Raw genomic sequence first — 12,995 nt, 5'->3', positions numbered from 1 at the left:
TTTCTTCAAATATTTTTTTGAAATCATTAGCAATAGCATCTGGTCTTGTATTGAATCTATATGAATACGATTTTTCTGTCATTTTTTAATTAAATTTAAAAAATGTCAAGGTATATTGACGAGATATTTTATTCCCACAAGAAACCAAATGTGGGTGTTGTTAATAAAATAAGTGAATTTAAGAATCAAAAGGAAAAAATTATCCTCATAATAGAAGAGAAAAGTTTATTAAACAATAAGAAAAAAGATATAATAAATATTTTTTCTTCAGATAATATAAATACAATATATTACTATCTAATAGAAGGTAAACAGTTCGATATAATAGGACAACTGAGAACCAACCAAGAAAACAACGATAATAATTTCCCACGTTATTATTATTTTATATTAAATTACGACGGCGCCAATAATCGTATAAATTTATATATAATAATCAATCCAAATGTTTTTATACCCTTCATTTTATCAACATATAATATAAACAACCCCAAAGATTCAATTTATACATCAATAGCCATAACCGGTGAATTGATGTATAATCCTTACGCTATTCAGTTCTTTGTTGACGAGTATGTTAATACTCTAACAAATAAAACCGATATTGATTTTGAAAATATAAACTATGATAGAATAATTCCAAATTTATCAGAAAACTTTAAAAATGATGTTAAAAATTATTTGAAGATTAAGTATAAAGGGTTTTACGAATTAAAATAAATACTTATTATACTCTTCTCCATCATTATCATAATAATAATAATGGGAAATTATTCAATAGAAGAAATCTACGTCAACGATGAAAAATTCTATAGACTTAAAATAAGACAGTTTCCAAGAAATAATAATAAGAAGAAAAATAATCATTACAGAAACAACAAAACAAAAGACTTCTTTTCATTGGCTACCCAGAAATGTAAAAATATTTTACATATGTACAGCAACACGAAAAATGATGATAATAATAATAATAATAATATTAATAATGATACTGGAAATGTATTTTGTCCTTTTCATGAACATCTTAAAACTTCTCATTCAAAATCGGGAAAATTATACGAAAAAAACCACTTGTATATATGTTTCTCCAACAATTGTATTTTACCCAAAAATAAAAATGGAAATTGTGTTATATCTACCATCAAATTTTTAGAATTATATTCCAAATTAAATTTGACTAATATCAATTAATTCACAATAAGGAATGAAAACTACGATTTTTCCTGAATATAATTTTAATAAACAAGGTGAAATCGGTAGTTTGCTCTTTAAATTATGATCAAAGTCAGCAGCAATTTTAATATTAGAATAATTTATGATTTCGACGTCCTTTTCAAAATCAACAATTTGTTTTTTCATTCCACTGTTGTAGTCATAATACTCGTACATAGAATCTAATTGCATAAAAGTTTCTCCATTTTCGGTTATTATTTTTGACATATCATATGAAGGTGAATATTTCAGCTCAGTTAACAATTTTGCTTCTTTTTCTCGTGAATAGTTATCTGTTGGCATGTTTAAGAATTTTTCTGAAACTTTTTCCCTTATCAATTAAATTCAAAATTAAATCTATTATCTTTTCTGGATTCTTTAGTTTATCAAATGTTTTATAAAAGATATAGTTTTTGTATAAATTTTTTAAGTAATCTAATTTTCTGTGACATATATTTTGAGTATATATGTCATCGGTTGAATCATCATCTTTTTTGTCTAATAAAATAAGAAAAGCTTTTCGAAATTCATTATCATACATTTCAGATAACTCTTCTTCTTTGGGGTGATAAATTAATTTATTATCATTCAAAAAGAAATACAAATCTTGTGGCATAATATGAATCATGAAATCAAGAGTATATTCCTTTTCATTAGTAAACACCGATACATTATAATATGAATGATCAGAATATTGGTTTGATATAGGCGATGCAAAATAAAAACCAATAGGAGGATATAATTCATCAAAGATGTTTTTAAATAAGTGTTTTTGTAATAAATTACAGAAAACTCCTACATAGATTATAAATATAACCCATAATAATAATATTTCAGAAGTAATCATGCTTTGTTTTTTTTTAATATTAAAAAAATGTTTTCCTTATGTTGTTATTGTTATCCAAAAAATAACAATAACGATATCAACACTAAAACATATAATCACTATTTTCATACCACACTCAAAAATAATAATTCTTTTTATAAAAACAAAAAACATTGATATTAATAATAAATAACCAAAAAGTAATAAAAAAAAGAAAGATTTTAAAAGACATAGATGAAAATCTTGGTTTATATATGAAAATTTCTAAAAAAAACAATAAACAACTATTTCTAGAAAACGAATTATACAACCTGGAAAAATACTTGAATTATAACTATATTAACAATTTTATTGTTATAGTTTTTTCAGATCTTAAAACGTTGTTAGATGATTACATGTTATTTGTACCTCTTTTAGAAAACAACAAGAAAATAATAATAATTCGAAACTTTTTTTCTTGTCCTTTATCATTTACAATAATTCTCGTTCCGTGTGTTCTTTAACTGAACAAGACAAGCAGAGGCTAACCGAGTTAAGTCGTCTAGATTCGGATACTTATCATAACATTTCTTATGCCAAGTGTTATTTTAACGCAAATTTAATAGATGAAATAATAAATAACATTAATATTCAATTTAATACGTTACTATCGTTCGGGTGTATCAATTTTTCCGATTTAATATTTACACGTTCTAATAATGATGATGATACTAATATTGTTGATAATGATAATGTTTTATTACGTTTTAATGAAAATCATAAAATATCTACCGGAGGGATTATTTATTAATGGTTGTTCTTTTTATATCCAACTGTTGATCCTCAATATAAGAAAATATTTTGTGCTCCACCCGGATAGCAAAATCCTTTTTATTTTGTATTATTAACCTTTTCAATTCCTTCAAACCTTTCAATTCTTTTTCTGCATCTGAAGGTTTTTTTAACAAATATTGGTGAATTGTAATCTCGGAACACGGCTCGAACGTTTCAAGTTCTAAATCGTTTGTTAATTCTTTTATACTACTGTCTATTTCGTCCGGATTATAACATGGAGGTATAAGACCCTTATCATAATTTTCTTCTGTGGTGATAAAAATACCAATTATCTTTTTTATGTCCTGGTAAATATCTTCATGAATTTTTTCTTTATGAATTTCTTCTAAAAATATATTAATAAATCTATAAACATCCATCATGTAAAATTCACCAGATGATTTAACTCCAGGAAAAAATAGCGTATTCATTCTTATTTATATCAGTTATACAATAAATAAAAATATTTTCAAATTTACGTCCATATCTTTTTATATTAGATATTAGTTTTGAGGCTAAGTCTTTGGGCTCTAACGTATAACAGGTAATACTATCAATATCATCTATAATATTTTGTTCCTCTTGTAAACATTTTTTATTAAAAATGAATGTATAATGTGATGCCATTTTTTAGTATAACAAAAAAGCTACCCAATTTACAAATTTAATTCTAATTTATTTTACTGGTAAATTAAAAGAAATATATATATATATATATATATATATATATATATATATATATATATATATATATATATATATATATGTATATATAAATATATATATATATATATATATATATATATATATATATATATATATATATATATATATATATATATATATATATATATATATATATATATATATATATATGCTGTTTATTTTTAAACGGCTTTGTGTGAAATTTGTATTACGTTTAATATTTCTTTTTACAAGAGATAATTTAAAATGAGTTGTAAAAAAAGCGAATTGGGGCAATTTTCAAAAAATGGTGATAATAAAAACAGGTTCCCCCAAGAATGGAATAGGCCAGCAGTACCATTATCAACGCCCAATACAAATAAATTGTGTTTTCAGCAAATGGATATTGATTATTATATTGGTTATCCAGTCAGAAAAAAGGAATATGGTGGTTATAATATGCAGCAGCAGGTACCCATAATAAGATTATTTGGATTAAATGATATAGGGAATACCATTTGTTGTAATGTATTTGGATTTTTCCCTCATATATATGCTTCTGTCAATTTATTAGATTCAGAAAAACAAGTTTCATATTCAGAACAAATAAAAAGGGCTCTGAATCAAAAAATCTACTTGAATGAAACAAAAGATCAAATTCAACTAAAGGAATATGTATTAAATGTAAATAGGGTGTCTAAACAAAGTATATATGGATATCAAGAAAAAAATTTTTCGTCATCATTGTCTTTTTTTAAAGTTACTGTGGCTTTACCAAAATTAATATCTATAGCTAAAATTATTCTTGAAAATGGGTTAGTGATAAATAAACATCCAACTCACTTTCAGGTTTACGAATCAAATGTTGATTTCACACTTAGATTTATGACAGATGCTCGGATGCCTGGTTGTTGTTGGATCGAATTACCTATTGGTGAGTGGGAAATAAAAAATAATGAGACAAAGTTTAAAAATACTACTTGCCAATTAGAGGTTAACGTTTTTGAATGGGAAAAGATAATTATTTATGAACCCGAAGGAGAATGGACGTCAATTGTCCCGCTCAGAATATTATCTTTTGATATTGAGTGTGGGGGAAGACGAGGAATATTTCCAGAACCCGAAATAGATCCGGTCAAACAAATTGGAAATGTTGTTATGCGACACGGAGAGAATGAGCCATTCATAAGTGTTGTTTTTACTTTGAATAGTTGTGCTCCCATTGTGGGCTCTAAAATTTTTTCATTTCAAGGGGAAAAAGAAATGTTAGAAAATTGGTCAAAATTGTAGATTGGTTTGCGTCTATTGTTATGGTTTTATTAGTTAAAGTTTTTTATAAAAATCTGCATGATGAGAATTATATTAACCACAAGAAGTATATGTAATTAAAATAATCAAGACAAGAAGACTGCTTTTAGTTTTATCCTCTATTTATGTTATATTTCTTAAGTAAACTAAAAAACTATATAAATGAAATATTATAAAATTATTTTATTCTTTATGATTATTATGCTTATCATAACGTGGATTATTTTAATATCAAACTTTAAAAATCTTTTCAATATATACCAAAAAACCAAAATATTATTAGAGAGAAATGATAAATTAATCATACACCCCCCTCCATTTATTCCTCTCGTGATATCAGAATAACAATAATAAAACAAAATTGCATTTATCTGGTATCTTGTAAATAATAAACATTTATTTCAATGTCTGTAGGTTGAAAAATATCACGAAGAAAAATTCTAACCTTTGGCCACTTAAACCATCTATTCCACACCCAATAAGGGGCATCGCTATTTTAGATATATTATTCTTTAGTGCGTGATTTTTCATAGACAATAAAGAACGAGACAAGTTCATATATGTAGGTTTATCCCAGTAATTTTCTTTGGTTACTAAATAGTAAATGAATCGTTCATTTTCATCTAAAATGGCTACATTACCCACATTACAATTTTGATTTTTAAGTTTTTGAACATTACCAAATTTTTTCTTAAAATCTACAGCAATTCCACCCCCCATGTAAAAATCCCGGGAAACACAATGCGCCAATGATACATTTTTTGGACACGTAAACAAATTTCCATGAATTTCTTTTATTTCATTCATTATGTAATTAGTATCAACAATAATATTATTAATATTAATAGAAATTATTAGTTATATATATATATTCACTATAATATATATATATATATATATATATATATATATATATATATATATATATATATATATATATATATATATATATATATATATATATATATATATATATATATATATATATATATATATATATATATATATATATATATATATATATATATATATTCTATTATTATTACCAACATAAAATCATTTTCCGGGGAATTGTGTTTAAGTAACAATTTATTATAAACTTAGCCATAAATAAGAAAAGGAGAGTGGTTATCAATATCTATCTTTGTTAACATTATATTTCTTTTGATAGGTTTTCAATAATGTGTAAAAGCGTTAGTTGATTAATTACTTAATCTTCTATTTTATAAGTAAGAAAAATCGAAGGAACGTATACAATTTTATTTTTATCCATCATTTCTGTTTTATAATCGGGTGGTAAGGTGATGATAGAATTATCGGGATACTCTTCTTGCTTTTAACCCCTTAACTGTAATTTTACAATTTCTCCTGGTTTTGATAAAATAGTAGCCCCGTAATATTGACGATAAACTGCTCCCAGTGGATTTAAAAAGACTTTTCCCGTCCAGGGTGTGTTGTTGTTATGAAATGTATAAACTATAGGACGCCCAAGTACTGCATTATTCAAAAAACAATTATTAGTTGTTTCATACCAGTGTTTGGTTTCAAATCCTCTTCCCGTTGCTAATCTAAAGGCAAATATTGTATGAGTTAACTCTTTTTGGGTATATTGATTAACTAAAAATTTCTTATGAACGACCGGCCATTTTTTATATGGGTGATGCATATGACGAATTGGAAATTCTCTTGATGGTTTGATAACTCTATTTAACCAATCATGATTGTTTGCTTTTTTCAAAGAATGTTGTTTTACTAAAATTTCTTTTTTGTTGGGAAAAATAATATTAAATGAATTTTCTATTTCTTTATAAGAATGTACTTGTATTGGCTTAAAATTATTATTCAGTGTATAATATGCAATATCTGTTGTATGAAATGAAGATGTGTTATTTTTTCCAATTTTAATGCACACATTTGACACTTCTTTTTCTTCTTCTCTTTTTGGGCTCTTTTTGTTTTCTAATATCCCTTCAACAAAGCCATTATGAAAATCACAAACACAACCGTATCCCGGTACATATTTATTGTTTGGGCTGTTATATAAATGAGGATTCGATGCATCATATTTGCATGGATCTTTGAAATAATTTTCATTTTTTGTTACCATATTTTCATTTTCTTCTACCTCACTATTAATTTCTTTACATAAAGGAAATGTTGCGTTAACAACGGGTACTTGAGTTTCTGGAAAAATACATTGAGTACAGATACCATCAATAAAAGGATTAAAGGATGATATATTTTCATTAAGTATATTAGTTCTATGTGCAACTTTAATACATTTATTTTCCTTAATCATTTTTTGTTGAGGTTCATCGCACATTTCTCCTCCAAAATATTCTGGAGCATAACAAAAACAAGACCAATTATTATTACTATTATTATTATTATTTTTTAAATCAAATAATAATTTCCCAAAACCACAGTAACCGAATCCACCAAATTTATTATATGGTATTTCTTTACTATTAGGTAATAAATTTTTTTGATTAATTTTAGGAAATAATAATAAATTATGAGATTTTTATCATATATAGGAAATTTTATGTCTAGACATTCTTCATTATTATTAAGAAAAAGTGATGATGATGATTTTTTTTAAATATTTTCCTTTTCAGAACAAGTAAAAAAAAAGACGATTATTTTCTTTTTCATTTTCGTGTTCATGTTCATTTTCTATATACCAATAAGGCACATTGTTTGTTGTTGCAGTGTATGGTAATACATTATATATTTCTACTCCCTTATCTTCTTTTTGTAATATTTGTTGACTATTGTTTTTATCTAAATGAAATAGTGATACTTGATTTTTATTAATAAATTTTGAAAATATGATATGAAGAATGATAATAATTACCAAGTATATAATCAAATGTATTATTGGTTTTGTTTTCGTTTTATGGTCAATTATCATTTTTTTATAAAGAAAGAATAAGACATGATAGTAGAATAAACAACCAGTTTAGATATAACCAATAAACACTTTGAAATATTTTCTATATGTTTTATTTTGATATAATTTTTAAAAAATGACAAGAAAATTAAGAAAAAATATTTTTAATTTTTATTTTATGGAACAAAAAGTAAATGGTTATTTTTTATACTTATTCTATTGTAACCTTTAAGAAATAATAAATGTAATTAAAAAATGTTTCATAATTCACCACCACCCCCTCCAACATTTGAATATCCATTACCCACGCATAATGATATCATACAAGGTTTATTAATCGCTGATATAATTCTTTTGCGTAAAATGTTTGAAAAATTAAAGTCTCGTAAAGGTGCCAAATATTTTAAAAATATAATTATTCGAAATGTTCCTTGGGGAGATATTACGCCAATACCATTAAACTTTCCAGACGAATTTAGAAAAAAATATCCATTTGATTTTGTAGCAGAGTTTACTACATTGGGCTGTAATATGCTCAAGTGTTATAAACACGATTATAAAAAACCATGTCTTGAATCGTATATTATCAATGACAATATACCAACATGTAGTGAAGCCTGCTATAAAATTTACGAGGAATTTAATGATTTCCTCGCAGAAAATTTTAAATTGACTAAAACAATCAAGAATTCTTTATATGCTGTTAGTAAAAGACCAGAAATATTTTTTGAAACATTTTCCATAGAGAAACATTACCCTGGTGGTAGTGGTATTGAAAAATGTTATTGTGGTATGCAATTGACAAATCTAAAAAGATTTGCTATATTACCATCATCAAGGTGGATAATAAATGATAATAGTTCAGATAAAAAAGAGAAGGATTTGTTATCTTTTAATTCATCATCCCCCTCTTCTACCTTTTTAACTAAAGAAAGTTACTTAGAGCTTCGTGCCAATGATCCAGCCAAGGTGTGTGATATGTCTGGATTGGTGGATGCTCTACCTTTATCGTGGGATGTGCAAAATCAAAATATAAAATATAACCAAGAATATTGTCAAAGATTTCGTAAAGAGTATAATGCTAAAACGGATGCCTGTGAAAAATCGACGCACAGGAAAGTTTTAGGATACGTATTTGGCGATGCAGTTATGAATCAATTGTCTGCTTCGGATATAGTTCAGTTATCTACAATACCTATTACATATATTATTAAATCCGCCACAACAGATGATAATGATAACCAATTTTTCCTAAACCCTGGTTACACCGAAAAAAAGATCAAACAAAAAAAGATTGAACTGGGATTTTTTACCAACAAAGCAGATAAAATAATCAAAAGACTCGAAAATGTAACCATCATAAAGCCCCAAAACGAAAGAGATGTGGGTGGTTTAATGGTAGGCCATTATAGAGGTATTATATCATCAAAGGTGGGGGAAGATGTTGGGAATGCTGCATTAGAAATAATACGCTCAATTGGCGAGACTATTTTGATCGAAGAAAGTATTCTTGCGTCCTCCGTTATATTGGCGTTTCTTTTAAAATATTATACCAAGAATTATGTTATGATTACTACAAAAAACATAAACACAATTGGAGTTGGAATGAAAGGATTAATTGAATGTGGTATGCGTTTAACTGCTGTTATTTTAAGAACAATAATTTCAGAAGTGTGGATTCAATTAGCTATCAAATCTTTAACAATGTTAAGCTCAGCAGCTAATACATTTTTGTCTTTGGGTGTGTTAACAATTATTCCAGAAATTCTTCTCGTACAATATAATGTGGGTGGGTATAATCGCGAATTATCTCGTAATCCCTTAGAACTTTACCGCCAGGAAAATGTAGATTCAATTTTAAAACAATTGGCATCAAACAATGAAAAGAAGAAGGGATAGTTTTTATCACCACTTTCTTATATTTCTATTACCAATCAACAACAACAAGATGAAGAAAAATGTTCAAGAAATATAATATCTCCTCTCATAACACCCGAATTTATCTATAACATATGTATCATCAATTTTCATACCACATTCCCTGAAAATATTAATGACATTGGAAGAACGGGCATAGATCCGAATGAAGAAATGACACTCCTTTTTGAATATATTTCTTTATTAAAGTAAATAGTTTGGGGCAATACATCAACATTCAAGATTATAATGATTTATCAATAACAGATATAATGCTCACAATCTTTCAAAATAACAACAATAAAAACAAAATAAATACAATATCACCAGAATCTATTTTAGAAAATAGCACAAATAAGATTAAGGAAGAAATTGAAAGGCTTACTTATGATATTATAAGTTTAGATTTATGCCAAAAGATTATAGGAAAAAATTATGATTTGTATATATTAAAATTAACAGCTTTATTTGCCATTATTGTTTGCTTTTTTATGTATGGACTTATGTGTAATTATTGTCATCAAAATAAATTCAAGGTTTTGGGTGGGGTTATTATTACATTTGGCTTTATAGGGTGTTGTGGAGCGTGGTTTTATATATTCAAACCCCTGATAAACAAACAGAAGTAAGTTAATTTGAACTTTTCATTGATAAGTATTTATATTTATTATGTAAATATCGAATAGCTTCCATATTCACCGCAGTTTTTTCTGGTGAATTAAATTTTGTCATAATTTCATCCCCAGTATCATTTGAATATGTATAACATATTTTATGTAAACCATGAAGGAGATTTTTACTCATTTTCCTTTCTACGCTACCATGATTGTTGTAATTTTTATGTGGGACCAAATAATAGGGACAATCCCGAGTTTGACAAGCATTTGAAAGTAATCCTGATTCTCGAAAATTATTATAAACGGTCACAAAAGAATCATTCGTAACATCAATCCCCCTTTTTTGTGCCTCGGATATAATTTGTTGACGCGTCATTGGTTCTACTATTTCGGTGTGTGCGTTTAGATATGTCTTGATCCACGCTTCCTCCATAGCTTTTGTAAAATTCAATTGAAACTGATCCATAAATATTTTATATAGTTCATTTTTAATATTTTCACAAACAAATTTATAGCTCTGATCAAAATCCTCTATTGGGCCCGCCATACGAATACGGGATGATTTATGTTTTAATGCGTGGCATGTATAAATGAAAATATTCTTTTCGCTGAATAAATCATCAACTTGATGTTCATTTAGTCCTATATAACATGAAAAAATTCTCAGGGTTTGCCAAGAAATATCACCCGCAGATGCTAGATTTCTTAATTGTTCAATTTTGTCAAGGCGTACTTTTGGTACAAAGTTGCACAATAAATCGCTATTTTCATTCGTAATTTCTTTAGCAGCCTTAGAAACTTCTTCTAAAGTATAAAACTTTTCTAGTATATTCTGAAAATCATATTTATCATAAAGACTTGATGTTTTCTTTTTAATCAAATCTGTAATAAACCCATCCAATGATTCTATATAGAAATTAAAATAATATTTATCCGACGATCTATCTTCAGTTGTAATGCAACGTCCAATATATTCAATGAGTATTAATTTCATTATATCAATTATATGCTCTTTTGGAATTATACAAGTTTTTGCTTTCATAAAGAGGAAAAATACTGGTTTAATAAGAGATTCGCATTTTATGTTTTTGTTATATGAAGGAATTATCTCTGTGCTTTCAGTCATTAATGCTTGTGTGGTATTATTTAATAACTGACTACAATAAACAATAAATCTCTTGTCATTCATATACAATTCTGCTGTAGCCTCAATGTTTTGCATACGATTTCTTACGTACTCTGGGATAGGAAAGGTTTGAATTTTGTATAAACTTCTTATCCAAGCTACCGCCAAAGCGGCTATATGTATGTCGAAATCAATAATATACGGATTTTTTGTAATCGCAAATGTTGAGCACATTGCGTATATTTTTGTTTTTACAATTGGTTGCATAATTTTGGCATGTTCAGAAGAAAATATTGGAATAATGGCATTAACGGTTGTTCGTATGTCGTCATTTTTAATTTTTATCTTCTTATGTTCCCCCTCCATGGCTTCAGGATCATAAGATTCTAATGCTATTTGACTCATTATATTATAGGGTGATGTTAATATATTTCTAACAGAGTATGACCAGGGGTTTAAAGATACAGAATCTCTCGTTGGTGCAAATACTGGAATTCCAGATATAGTAAATGATTTTAAAAAAGCAAATTTATCAAATGTTTTAATCATTTTGATAAGATCTTCATCCTGAATATCAGTTATTGTAGATTGCATTGTAATGCGGCAGCACTCGTCCGTTGCTACGTCTATATTGTTTATTTGTTCCATATTTTGAGAGAGAACTCGAAGAAATACGTCAACATCTGATTGATAATCCACGTCAGTATGTCCCTTGAGTCAAAAAGATTTTTCTTGATATTTATTTCTAACAACAGATGTATTCAGTATATCTTTGGCTAATTGTATTTCATTTTTATATTTTGCATCAGTTAGAATATTTTCCAATTTACGTATTTGCTGATAAAACCGATCTTCATAAGGTGTATCTTCTTATTCCTTTTGGTTATTTTTTATCCTCTGTTTAATAGAATAGATAAGTTCTTCTTTGGGTTTTTGGTTTTTGTAAAATTCAAATATTTTTTTTTTAAATCTATTACACCTTTTGGTATGGTTTTATCTAGTGTGTGTAGTTTAATAAGAGTTGAATTCCATTGACAAAATATTTCTTCCATAATTTCTGCCGTGTCTTCAATGGGCTTTAAATGTAAAGTATCAATACAATTTTTATAACTTATTTGAAATTGATCGAGATTTTCTATTTCGCGGGACATATATCTCCAATCGCCCACGTGGAAATCATGTTGCGGTGAAGATCCCGGCAACAAAAATCCCGGTATACTTAAACTTACCACAGAGGATTGATTGCTCTGAGACATTTCATCACCAATATTCTTTATCACTTCCAGTGTCTCATCGTATTCTTTAGCCCAAAATAATGAAGGTATATTCTCGCGACCATTATGTAATGTTGAACGTATATCTATACTATATTGAACTGGAAAATCGGAACCAATACCAAGAATGAAAACATTGCACACTTTTCCTTTGGGAATTTTCATGGTTTTAATAACAGATCCAGGGCTTCTTTTAAACGATAGGGTATGCTGTCCATCTGTAACCAACAACACATTTATATTCTTTTCTCTACATTGATATATTTCAGTTTGGATTGTAAAGAGGGCGCCTGTAAGGTTTGTCCTTCCGCCATCAAAATTATTA

Source organism: Palaemon carinicauda, chromosome 10 (assembly GCF_036898095.1).
Source record: "Palaemon carinicauda isolate YSFRI2023 chromosome 10, ASM3689809v2, whole genome shotgun sequence".
Lineage (NCBI taxonomy): Eukaryota > Metazoa > Arthropoda > Malacostraca > Decapoda > Palaemonidae > Palaemon > Palaemon carinicauda.
This window is presented reverse-complemented; position numbering follows the sequence as displayed.